Source organism: Mandrillus leucophaeus, unplaced genomic scaffold (genome assembly GCF_000951045.1).
Source record: "Mandrillus leucophaeus isolate KB7577 unplaced genomic scaffold, Mleu.le_1.0 Scaffold811, whole genome shotgun sequence".
Classification (NCBI taxonomy): Eukaryota; Metazoa; Chordata; class Mammalia; order Primates; family Cercopithecidae; genus Mandrillus; species Mandrillus leucophaeus.
Window position 1 is genome coordinate 384,607 of NW_012108820.1, and position 14,043 is coordinate 398,649.

Sequence of the window (14,043 nt, forward strand, 5' to 3'; positions counted from 1 at the left end):
TAGTGGCTCACTTTGGGAGGCCAAGGCTGGTGGATCACTTGAGATCAGGAGTTTGAGACCAGCCTAGCCAACATGGTGAAACCCCGTTTCTACTAAAAATACAAAAATTAGCCAGGCATGGTGGCACACGCCCGTAATCCCAGCTACTTGGGAGGCTGAAGCAGGAGGACTGCTTGCACCCGGAAGGCAGAGGCTGCAGTGAGCCAAGATGGTGCCACTGGACTTCAGTCTGAGCAACAGAGTGAGTGAGACTCAAAAAAAGATATGGGTTAGTCGCCTATGTTTAGGAGAAAATAAAAATTATCATTCTACAATATAAAATGCTATTTTATTGCTTGTTGCATTTTATCTAACGGTGTTTTTCTAGGAAAATTTACAATAGGAATACCACTATGTTTCAGGTTTTAAAATGGTCATAAGCACCTGATAGAGTTTGGCTGTGTCCTCACCCAAATCTCATCTTGAATTGTAGTTCCCATAATCCCCACATGTTGTGGGAGGGACCCAGCGGGAGGTAACTGAATCATGGGGGTGGTTACCATCATGCTGTTCTTGTGATACTGAGTGAGTTCTCATGAGATCTGATGGTTTTATAAGGGGCTTTTCCCCGTTCTGGCACTTCTCCTTCCTGCCGCCATGTAAAGAAGGACGTGTTTGGTTCTCCTTCCACAATGATTGTAAGTTTCCTGAGGCCTCCCCAGTCATGCTGAACTGTGAGTCAATTAAACCTCTCTCCTTTATAAATTACCCAGTCTTGGGTATATCTTTATTAGCAGCATGAGGACGGACTAATACAGCACCTGATGTAGGAAACTAATATTTTCCTTTCATTTGAAAAGGATATTTCATTAGTAAACAGTATCTATTACACAAATTACATCAAGATCTGTGTGCCTCTTTCCAAAAGATAAATTACGAGCATTGTTACAAAATAAAAGAGTATGTGGTTTGCAAAATTCTTATGATGGGAGCCCTTCTTTGCCCAGAATTATGCTTGCTTGCCTCTTAATGCTTCCACTGAATTATGACGAGATGTCACTCAGAACCTATAGTTTCTGCCCTGGGGGACGTGTAAGAATGTCAGAACACCTCTCCTTGGTATCAGGTGCCTACAGAGCTTTGCTGTGGATTATGGACCAATTCCTCAGTATCTGTTCTTAAGACCTAATGAACCACACTGTCTTGGAACTGCTGGTCTTGGACAGTAAAGGGCATTGTGCAGACAGCTGGAAGCAGTCCCTATTAACATTGTCCCTGATAGTGAATAAAGGGACAGCGTAAATTCCTTTGGGCTGCTTGCTTTCTTCATGTACTGAAACTTTAGTTTCAATGGAATCAAAAGAATCAGAGATGCTGGGTGCAATGCCTCACACCTGTAATCTCAACACTTTGGGAGGCCAAGTAGGAGGATCTCTTGTGCCCAGGAGTTCAACACCAGCCTGGGCAACAGAGTGAGACACCATCTCCACAGAAAATAAGAAAAGTAGCTGGTCATGCTGACATACACCTGTGGTCCCAGCTACTCAGGTGCTTACTTGGGTCCAGGAGGTCAAGTCTGCAGTGAGCCGTAATTGTGCCACTGAACTCCAGCCTAGATGACAGAGTGAGATACTGTCTGAAAAAATCAATCAATCAATCAATCAGAAATGTCTGACCAGATTGGGGCAGCATCTCTGTATTTGACAGATCCTAAAACAACTTAGTAATAAACTCTATTACTCTTATAGTACTAGTGATAGTGTTTAGAGTAATAAACAGAGTCTCACACTGTTGCCCAGGCTGAGAGCAGTGCACAATCACAGCTCACTGCAGCCTTGACATCTTGGGCTCAAGTGGTCCTCCTGCATCAGCCTCCTGAGTAGCTGGGACTACAGGTGCAGGCCACCATGTCTGAGTAATTTTTGTATTATTATTATTATTTTTTTTTTGGAGAGACAGGGCTTCACTATGTTGCCCGGGCTAGTCTTCAACTCCTGGTCTCAACAGACCCTCCTGCTTTGGCCTCCCAAAGTACTGGGATTATAGGCATGAGCCACTGTGCCTGGCACAAACACGAATTGTTTTTTGTTTGAGATGGAGTCTTGCTCCATCTCAGCCTGTACGCCAGGCTGGAATGCAGTGGCGTGATCTTGACTCACTGCAACCTCCGCCTCCTGGGTTCAAGCAATTCTCCTGCCTCAGCTTCCTGAGTAGCTGGCATTACAGGCACCCGCCACCATGCCTGGCTAATTTTTATATTTTTAATAGAGATGGGGTTTTGCCATGTTGGTCAGGCTGGTCTCGAACTCCTGACCCCAGGTAATCTGCCTGCCTTGGCCTCCCAAAGTGCTGGGGTTACAGGCGTGAGCCACCATGCCTGGCCACAAACACTATTTTTTAAAGCATGTGTTGTTAGATTCTTTTACAAATTAATATTCGAGCTCATTAGAAAGACTCTGGAATATGTGTATGTGTGTGTACTAGTTTTTAAAATCCTGTATTTTCCTTAACAACATTAAATTGAAACTCATTACAAAACAAAGGTTAATACTAGTGCTGTCATGACTATCAAGAGCTATGATATTCTTTTAGGAAGTCATGTATGTTCATTTGTCCATTTGTTCATTCATGTATGTGAAAGTTACAGAACGCTGACGTTGTGCGAGGGACCAATCTAAACACTGGGAACACAAAGGTGGGTGGCTTTCAGGGGGCTATCTAAAGTCCAAAGAGGAAAGCAGGTAACAAGAAGTTATTACCAGTGTGAGCAGTGCTAACGACTGAATGGAGTGAGAGTACATAGCCTCCCTGACATGGGGGGAAGGATGTCAAAGGAAGGCTCTTAGACACAGAATCAAAATCGAGTCCTGGTGTTTGTCGTATTTCCTTGATGTAGGGATTCTATCTCTGTAACTACCTATCATTCATTTGCCTCTTTGCTCAGTTCACCACCCGCCAAAGGAACTGTTCCGATGCCGAGTGACCCTCTGATGACACACTTGGGCCACCTCCTCTTTTGCCTGTGTGTTTGCAATATCTAGGTGAGCTTGGCTTTGGTACCATATCTGTTCTGTCATTCCTGCTCCAAAGCATAAGACTCACTCCCAAGAGGGAATTTCTGCATTTGAAAATTCAAGTTGTATGGAATGTAAATGTTTCCTACTTTGTACGTTCTTTAAATTCATGTGTCATACATTACATTTACTAAGAAGTAGAAATACTTGTACTTTCGAAACGGAGAAAACTAGCTGGTGAAAGACAAAACTGACTCTAAACCCATCTGATAGATTCTAAAAAGTGAAGGTACTTTAAGTGGCACTACCCTGGCACATGTTCACTTTGGATTGCCAGGTAAACCGGTCCAACAGGTGTTAGGAGACAGATGTTCACCAAATGCTTAGCCCTCAGGGAGAAAACATTAACAAAACATACAACATAGTTCCCCTGAGTATCAGCAACTGAAGAAAGCATTTTACCATCTACTATCATGATTTCTAAACACAGGTTAAAAAATTTTATTGAATACCTACTATACTGCAAGCAGTACTAGTTATGGTGATGAAAGATAAATAAACCCCTGATGTACAAACTAAACACCTTAATTCATTATTTCATGGTTAAATACATTCTAAAACTAAACTTTTTCCTCCACAAGTCTTCCTTCTCTTTGGGGTTTAAAAGCCTCATCCCTGAACTGAACCAAGTCCATCTTCTTAGGAACTCACTGAGTGTAGGGGATTGCCAAGTCCTGTTGACTCTTCTGCCCTCTGCAGTTTCAAAGCTGTCTTCACTTTATCTTTGGCACCATTTTCCTGTAGGCCTGTAGAATCTGTCACCTTAACTACTGTAGTAACATAAAAACTCATCTTCCTGCCACAGTTTTGGGCCTTTCTAATCCATTCTTATTAAACTTCTGCTAAAGTGACCATCTAAAACACAAAAGATGCATGAAATTATTCAATGTCACCTAGGCCTTCAGGATGCAGCCCAACACTCTAGCATAGATCACTCCCTTCTCTTGTCCCATTTTTGTTTTTTCTCTATCATGAGCATTTATGTCCCACGGTGTCCCACTAACCACTGCAATTTATTTACTTTTCGTAGAGAGAGGGTCTTGCTCTGTTGCCCAGGCTGGCTGGAGTACAGTGGTGTGATCATAGCTCATTGCAGCCTTGAACTCCTGGGCCTAAGCAATCCTCCCACCTCAGCCTCCTGAGTAGCTGGGACCACAGTCATGTGCCACCATGCCTGGCTATTTAATATTGTATTTTTTTGTAGAGACGGGGTCTTGCTCTGTTGCCCAGGCTGGTCTCAAATGATCCTTCTGCCTTGGCCTCCAAAGTTCTGGGATTATAGGTGTAAGCCATTGCACCTGGCCCACCGCTGCAATTTAAAAAATGAACCAGTGTCCTCAGGTGTTGCTGTCCCTCTCACAAGCCCATCCCGGACTGCTCTTCCCCAGCCCCTGCCCATGGCTTTCAATTAATTAACTTTCTCCCCTCCTTTTTTTATTTCAGAAAATTTAAAAACGTTGTAAGATTAGTGCAATAAACACATACATACCCTTTACTTATATTCACCAGTTATTAACATTTTGCTACATTTGTGTTCACCTGCTTTTCCCCATCCCCAAATATTTACTGTGCTGAATCATTTGAGAGTAAGTTGCAGACATTATGACACTTTACTCTTAAATTTTTCAGCACGTATCTCCTAAAAATAGGACACTCTCTTACATAACCACAATGATCATACTTAGGAAACTTAATATTGAAATACTAAAATTTAATTTGAATATAGAGCCGATGCTCATATTTCTCCCCAGTTGGCTGACTTCTATTTATCTTTCAAGACTAAGCTCTAGAAAAATGACCCCCCTTCTCCCCACATCCGCTCTCTGTCCACACACAGAATACAGTGGGTATCTCCCTTCTATACTTTTACTACCTTTTAGTATACTTCTGTTGAAGCACTTAGAACACACTAGCACATTATCTATTTTCTTTTCTGTAGTATCTGAAACTCAGCTAGACTCATTTTAATTCTTCTTTCACTTCATATACTACCCAGCATTCGCTGGTGACTGAATGGATAAATGAATGAATGCATGCGTGATGAGACATTGAAGATTCCCATTCCACTCTCTCATTATAACTGGTCATGTGTCTCTCAACAGTCTGGGCGATATACCACGTGTTCTCAGTTTCACCTCTTCTTTCAAACACTGCGGTGGTGCCCAGGCCTGCGTGGTGGGCTTCTTTCATCTTGTGCAGATGCAACCTCACAGCACCTGCTTCTGGCCTCTGCCCCGGGTTTCTGGCCCCAGGGCTATGTTGGAGCTGTGACACAGGAGTCCCATGGGAACCACTTGGCACTCGGGCGTGGACAATCTGGCAACCGGGGACAGTTAAGGCCTGTAAGCTTGCCCTTGACCACTGAGGGACAGGAGCGCATAGAAAAATGCTTGTCTCATTTTTAGCCCAGGGTGGCCAATTCTGAGATACACGTTAAAAGGTTCCTCAGAAGCTCCCACAGGATCAAGTAGCAGACATTCATAATGTTTGCTAATTTGAAAGGGACCCTTGGGTTGGCCTTCTCTCTTTCCGGGGGGTCATTCTTCTGTCTTATCAGTCTATTCCTTGGTGTTACATTCCCAAATAAACTCCCTACCTACCTCCAAGTTGTCTGTGCAGGCTTTGCTTTCGGGAGAGCCCAGACTAAGACAATGTGGTAATGTAAAACACCAGCAGCTTGGGAGCCAGACAGACCTGGCTGTGAAACCAAGTTTGCTCATTCACTAGGCCATCACCTCGGGCACATAATTTAACTTCTCTCAGCCTCACTTTCTTCACTTTATAATGAAGATAATACTTTATAGGAGTATGGTAATTACTTTATAGGAGTATGATAATTAGGAATTTACCATATATATACATGAATAGAATATATACAAATTCCTTGAGTAATGATTGACTATAATCAACCACACTGGGTGTCTGTCCAGCTTAGCAGCCATCCTCACTCTTCCATTTCTCTTAAGATTTACGACTCTTCCCAGCCATGCCCACCATCATCGAGCGCGAGTTCGAGGAGTTGGATGCTCAGTATCGCTGGCAGCCGCCGTACTTGGAAATTCGAAATGAGTCCCATGACTATCTTCATAGAGTGGCCAAGTTTCCAGAAAACAGAAATCGAAATAGATACAGAGATGTAAGCCCATATGATCACAGTCGTGTTAAACTGCAAAATGCTGAGAATGATTATATTAATGCCAGCTTAGTTGACATAGAAGAGGCACAAAGGAGTTACATCTTAACACAGGGTCCACTTCCTAACATGTGCTGCCATTCCTGGCTTACGGTTTGGCAGCAGCAGACCAAAGCAGTTGTCATGCTGAACCGCATTGTGGAGAAAGAATCGGTTAAATGTGCACAGTACTGGCCAACAGATGACCAAGAGATGCTGTTTAAAGAAACAGGATTCAGTGTGAAGCTCTTGTCAGAAGATGTGAAGTTGTATTACACAGTACATCTTCTATGATTAGAAAATATCAATAGTGGTGAAACCAGAACAATCTCTCACTTTCATTACACTACCTGGCCAGATTTTGGAGCCCCTGAATCACCAGCTTCATTGATCAATTTCTTGGTTAAAGTGAGAGAATCTGGCTCCTTGAACCCTGACCATGGGCCTGCGGTGATCCATTGCAGTGAAGGCACCGGGTGCTCAGCACCTTCTCTCTGGTAGACACTTGTCTTGTTTTGATGGGAAAAGGAGATTATATTAACATTAAAAAAGTGTTACTGAACATGAGAAAATACCGAATGGTCTTATTCAGACCCCAGATCAACTGAGATTCTCATACATGGCTACAATAGAAGCAGTAAAATGTGTAAAGGGAGATTCTAGTATACAGAAACGGTGGAAAGCACTAAGTAAAACTTAGCTCCTGCTTTTGATCACTCACCAAACAAAATAACGACTGAAAGATACAATCGGAACAGAATTGGTCTAGAAGAAGAAAAACTGACAGGTGACCGACGTACAGCAAATGCAAGATACAATGGAGAACAGTGAGAATGCTCCACGGAAACGTATTCGAGAGGCCAGAAAGGCCACCACAGTTCAGAACGTGCAGCAGATGAAACAGACGCTAAATGAGAATGAATGAAAAAGAAAAAGGCCACGGTAGGCACCTAATGTTCATGACTTGAGAATATTCTGGAGCTATACATTTTGAACCATTGATGTGCAAAGCCAGACCTGAAGCCCACTCCGGACACTAAAGTGAGGCTTGCTAAACCTCTAGATTGCCTCACAGTCATCTGTTTACAAAGTAAACTTTACATACAAAGCATGAGGAGCACCCACCAGCAGAAGACTTTGCAGAACTTTTCATTGGATGTGTTGTTCATTGTTTTTAATGCATGTATAAAATATAGAAATATGTAAAAAAAATAAATTAGGAGAGATTCCTTTGTATTGTACTGCCATTCCTACTGTATTTTTATACTTTTTGGCAGCATTAAATATCTTTGTTAAATAGTAAAAAAAAAATTTACTACTTGTCCCATCAGTTTCCTGGGGATGGGTTCATGTACTCACATTCTTACTAGATTTTGTGACTATTAGCAACCACAATTCTAACTACTGCATTGACTATTACACTAATACACAGAATAAACAATGTCTAGAATTATTTTTAAAAATAATCATCCTAAATGTACAAAAAGACAAACCACATTTCTATAATATATTGTCTAAATTTCAGGAAGAAATTCTCAACCTTTGAATGAGACATTTAAGAAAACTAGGTATCAATATCTCATTGGAATATGTTGTTTTGTTTATACCTCATATTTTCAAAGCTTTGGGACCTCAAAAGCAGTCCTTATTTAAAAACTTCTACTCGTAACCATAGTCTCCATTGTCAAAAAGGAATGTATAAGGATTATTATGCTTGAAATATTAATCTGTATGGATCTTACAAGATACTCCAGGTTGCTTATACGCTTAGTGGGAAATGAGAATTATTCAAAAGAAAAATTCTATTTTCCCAATAGGAGAAGTGTCCAAAAGTTTCAAAGACCTCAGAAAAATCAGCTTTTGGATGCTTGCTGCCACAGCTGTCAATAAGCAGGACATAGCAGTAAGTCTTCAGAGAGAAAATTCATTAAAACAAGTCATTGAGGCTGGGCATGGTGGCTCACGCCTGTAATCCCAACATTTTGGGAGACTGAGGTGGGCAGATCACCTGAGGCTGGGAGTTCGAGACCAGCCTGACCAACATAGCGAAACCTTGTCTCTACTAAAAACACAAAAATTAGCCAGGTGAGGTGGCAAGCAACTGTAATCCTGGCTACTCGAGAGGCTGAGGCAGGAGAATTGCTTGAGCCCGAGAGGTGGAGGTTGCAGTGAGCCGAGATCCTGCCATTGCACTCCATCCTGGGCAATGAGAGAAACTCTGTCTCAAAAAACAAAAAACAAAACAAGTCACTGATAGTATGACAAAGAGACATCTGCATCCCATGTCTATTGCAGCACTATTCTCAATAACCAAGATATGGAGTCAACCTAGGTGTGCAACAACAGATGAATGAATGAAGAAAATGTGATATATACACACTATGGAGTATTATTCAGCCATAAAAAAGAGTGAAATCCCATCGTTCATGGAATATAGATGAAACTGGAGGACATTATTTTAAGTGAAAAAAGCCAGGAACGGAAAGTTAAACAGTGCATGTTCTCACTCATATGTGAAAGCTAAAAAAAGTTGATCTCATAGAAGTAAAAAGTAGGACAGAGGATACTAGAGGCTGGGAAGGGAGAGTGACAGAGAGATTTGTTAAAAGATACAAAATTCTAGCTAGATAGGAGAAATGAGTTCTAGTGTTCTACAGCACTGTAGAATGACTATAGTTAACAATAATGCAATGTATAGTTTCAAATAGCTAGATGGGTATCGCACATTCTCAACACAAAGAAATGATAAACATTTGAGATGGTGGATGTGCTAATTACCCTGATCTGATAACTATAAATTATATGTATGGAAATATAATTATGTGCTCTCAAGAACATGTACAATTGCTATTTGTCAATTTAAAAAATAAATTTAAAAACTGTATCATTGAATCCTTAAGATGCTAAAGTTAATTTACTTATATAACAAATTTAAAAATTATTTCTTAGGCTAATGTTTTTCAAAAACTATAGCTTTTATAACTTTATGTAAATATACCTAAAATAATAATTGTATGATATGTTTTTGTAGTCTAATAAAATTTGCACTGAATTCCAATTTTTTGAGGGTATCTTTTTCCATGTTTTCATCTTTATTTTTATATGGGAATTTCTAACTGAAATAAGTTGCTCCTCAAGTTCTAGGAATTGACCCTAAAAGTAACCAATGTGATCCTCAACACGAGTTCCAGAACTAAAAAGAACGCCTCGTCTATGTTCCTTTGCATTTTTATTTTATTTAAATGTCTGTCTACCTGGTCCCCTTGATTAGGGAGCAAGCCTCCGAGGGTCAAGACCACGTTTCACGTCTTTGTGGCCCAGTGCCTAGCACAGAGCTCTGTCGATATCTGCACTCCAATAAATGTTGACCTAAGACTCTTAGATTTGTAGATTCACCTTGTAGTTAAAAGGGCTTTGGAGGTCATCTAACCCATTCCCTTAACTCTCCATCCTACTTCACCAATAACCAGCTTTTGCAAGACACTTCCAGGGGAAGAGTTTATGCCGAGACAAATGATTTCATTAACCATCACACAGCTAATTGTTACCTGATTCTTACTTAAACTTGGTCCAACCTTGCCTCTTTTTAGTCTTTGACTGAATGGCTCTAGTTCTCACCTGAAGAATTATGTGAAATCCAGTTCCAGAAAGAGAAGGGGACGTTGAGAGGAGAGAGTGAGACAGGGCACAGAACAGACTTGAGCCTCAGGTCTATCAATTCGATACGTGTTCACGTGGTTTCTGACTCTAGAACAGTCATACAGTGTCCCTGAGGTTCCTGTGCTTGGCTCCCTCCTTTTTTCACATGTCTGGCATCTCTTGTGAATGCCTGAGAAGGATCCATGCTAAAATTGTAATGACATATATACCTAAATTAGCAGCATACAACTTCCAAAAACCGAGCCTATGCAAGAGCTATTAAAAAAAAAAAAAGGATAATGAAGAGAACAGGATTTGAGTTGCTGCTTCTTGTATTTCCCTTGGAGCCTTCCCAGGCAAATATGGATCAGAAAGCTTTTCTTGTCAATTCTAATTTGTGGTAGTCTAGAAATTTAACCCTTGCTACTTTGATCGCCTGATTACATCTTTCAATGGAAAGGTAAAAATGATAAAAGAAAACAATATTCTAGATACTCTGTTCTCTGTAATTTGATGCAATTCAGTTTATATTCACTTGGCAAAAGTGAACAGTGCTGAATTTTAAGAACTAGTGTCTATATCTTACATCTCATTCGTAGCCAAAAGTGTGGAGTTTAAAACCATTTGCTCACCAAGACCTCAGCAGAAATTTTTTTCAAAAAATAATTGAAATGAAAACATAAATCATGTAAAAAAGATTTTTTTTTTTTTAAGATGAAAAAATGTTCAACCTTACTGGTTTTAGAGAAATAGGCAATAAAATGTCGGCTTTTTAGCAATAATCCTAGTTGTTAGTGAAACACCAAGTCTGTCTCTAACAGCCATGGGCTATGAAACCTTCGTTTTTCCAAAGACATTCTGACAGATACAATCAAACTGTTCAAGTGTCCCACAGATACTGCAAATGTTGATCCTCAAAACCACAGGAGCTTTCTTTCCTTATTCTCCTAGAGCAAGTATGATCCTGAACTTGTTAGAAATGCAAATTCTTGGGCCCCACCCCAGACCTACTGAATCAGAAACTCTGGGAGTAGGGCCCAGAAATGAGCTTTTCACAAGCCTCCAAGGGATTCTGATGCATGGTAAAATTTGAAGACCACCAATACCTCAAAAGGAGATGGATTATAATCTCCTTGGGGGCAAGGACCAAGCCTGTTGAAGGTGAACCCTGGCTCGTGACTCATAGTAGGTGTTCAGAATGTGTTGAATGAATAAATGATCTGTACACTTTTCCAGAAAACTCTGAGTCTATAGTTACTTTCAATTTTAAAAATATCTTTTGAGGACTTCTCTAGAAATAGGTGAGTCCGTTTCTCACATTGCCAAATGTACCTGGGGTGGAGGTTGGGGGTGGAGGAAAAATCACCCCTGTTGAGAAGCACTGCCTTAGATCATTCCTTACCAAGGTAGGTTAGGCACTGGCCTCATTCCAAGGCCAGTTGCTTCCTGTGCTTCTAGAGTGGCTAGGGAAGCACACTGTGGGAGAACCGTTTCCTCACCATTGACAATGGTCATTTACAAGACCATGGCCTATTTTACAGGGTGAACTCCCAATCCCAGTAAGATGGCCCGAGTTTCAATGCTAGTTTACTAGTTTTGCTTCCTTGGCCAGTGAATTTAAATAACCTGTCAAAAGAATGAAGTGATGGAGGCCAGACTCAAACCAACTGTGTACTCTATCCACACCTCTTCAGCAATATGGCATATCACAAAGTAGTGTTCAGAGATGTGCGTGTAGTAGGCTGCCTGCTCTAACACATGAGATCTAAATTTAGATAGCCACATAGGGAAATCGGATTTTAAGAAAGCGGATGGAATTCAGCTGCAAATAGATGGACACCTGGAATTCTGGGAAGTTCTAGCTGCTGCTGCTCAACTAAGGCATAACTGAACTCAAGATTTACAAAAATGTATTTCAGCCCAAGTATCTCCATAATTACTAACAAGGGACTGAGGAGGAGACTGTATATTAAAAGGCTAAAAATATCTATACTTGGAAATAGCAGATTGTGAAAGGGTATGTGACTGACAATTATTAAATAATTAAGAGTATGACTAAGATGAATATGCATTCATTCACCAAAATCTCATATTCCCAAAAAGCAAGAAAGGTAGTACAGTGAGATGGATGACACCTTCACATGACTCAGATGTCATGTGTTTCTCACCATTGAGACTGGATCAGTCCCCCAAGGCACCCCCTCCCAGCATTTACCAGAATGTGTGTGTAACTACAGGGATGTGTATAATTATTTGATTGTTTCTCTTGTATCCTGTACCAATGAGGGTAGAGATTGTATCCCACTTATCACTGCAGCTCCAGGATCCAGTTTCATAAACATTTGTTGAATGAATGAACAAGAAAAGAGGACACCCCCAAAGAGGCTGCAAGGGAAAAAGCTAGAAAGACAGAAGCATGAGGAAAAATTAGGGTCATGTAAGTCAAAGGAGGAATAAAGTTCCATGGTGGGGTGCTCAGCAGTGTCTAATACCACGAAGGCATGAAGTAGGATAAAGGTTAAAAATTAGCCTTTGGTTTTGGCAAATATGAAGCTTATTGGTAACCTTAGCAAGAACAATTCCATCAGAGAACAGAAGCTAATTGCAGTGGGTTGAGTCATCAAGCAGGCATAAGGAAGTAGGGCTACCCAATTATAAGCTACTCTTTCAGGTAGCTCAAATCTGAAGGTTAGGAGAATTAGGTCAGTAGCTAGAAGGAAATGTGGAGTTGAGGGGCTGTTTTTCCTCCCAAGGAGTATAAAGGTGTAACATTAGATGAAACTACTTGAGACAAAGGCCAATATCAATAGAGAAGTTAAAATGCATGCCTCAAGATTCGGGAAGGAATAGGGTTGGGCTTAAAAAGGTAGGAGCCTATTTCTTACCCTAGGAGAGAGAATAAAGAAGAAAGGATAGGTTCCCATGGAGATAAATTTCTAAGTGTCGAGGAAGAGGCTCAGAAAATTCTAGCATGATAGGCTCACTTTTTTCTTTTTCCATGAAGGAGATGGCAAAGTCAACTGACAGGAGAAAGGTGACAATACTGACGGGTTGAAGAACGACGGACATTTGAAACAACTTCTTAGACCAGTAAAGGCTGGAGTTCATAAATCAGAACTGACTTCAGGTTATATATGTTTTTCTCCAGCAGCATAACAGAGCGAGGTCTGTAGAAACGAAAGAAGGGTCAGACGAGGATAGTTGGAGCTAGTGCAAGGAGGGAAGCACCACGGTGGGAGCCAGGTACCCCTGGACTTATAATTTACACTGAATTCCAACAATAGAAGGGCTCTAAGCAGGAGAGTGACAGATTTCAGAAGACTAGGACACATTTGGTAAGAAAGTTGGAGGAAAACTTGACTCTGGAATCAGGGCGGCCAATAGACGGCAGTATTTTCACAGAGGAGGGAATGGTCAACAGTGACTTTCTAGCCTGAAGCTAAGGAGAAGGAAGCAACTCTACCTGATGGTATGAAGATCACGGAGGTAGCTGAGATCACCTAGCCTGTGTGTGTCGAATGAGAAGAGAAGAAAGACGAGAAGTTCCTGAGGGGCACAGACTTTAAGTGGGGCTGTGGTGACAACACAAGAAGAGAGGCTTGCAGAGGAGACTGAGCAGCTGTCATGAGAGAGGCAGGATGGTGGACTCGGAGAAGAGGCAGAAGATGTTCTTAAAGGAACGACACTGCTGCCAAGGAGTCAGCCAGTTGGTGACAAGGAAAGACCCTGTTACGAGAAAAAAGTCAGTGAAGTAGTAGGAACGATGACAGACGACACTAGGTTGAAGAGTGGCAACAGAGGGTAGACCACTCTTCTGAGACACTGAAGAGGCGTAGTCAGAAATAAAGGGGAGTCGCCAGAAAGGAATTTGTGGCTAAGCAAGAGGTTTTCCTTAAGATTGAAGATACGTAAGCATGATTTAAATGCTGCTGGGATGGAGTTCACAGACCAGGAAGACAGAAGAGAAAGCGGGTCATCAAGAGAGTGGGATTTACTTAAATGACATCCACAGGATGTCATCCACAGGAATGATGCAGACATGAGGGAGGGGCCAGAAGGACAGTGCAACATCAGCAACTGGTCCCCCAACTTCTGAGTGAATGTGGAGATATAATCAGGCAAAGGACTGCATCATCTCCTGGTTAATGATGGAGTCAGAGAAAAGAGTGTCTTATACAG

General features: G+C 41.3%; 1 protein-coding gene and 1 pseudogene across 4 annotated transcripts in view; one reads left to right on the forward strand and one right to left on the reverse strand.

Moving 5' to 3' along the window:
* HMGB1 (high mobility group box 1) overlaps positions 1-14,043 on the reverse strand; it is a 170,622-nt gene that overhangs the window by 91,098 nt on the left and 65,481 nt on the right. The window lies entirely within an intron of this gene.
* LOC105530329 lies at positions 6,040-7,171 on the forward strand (annotated as a pseudogene).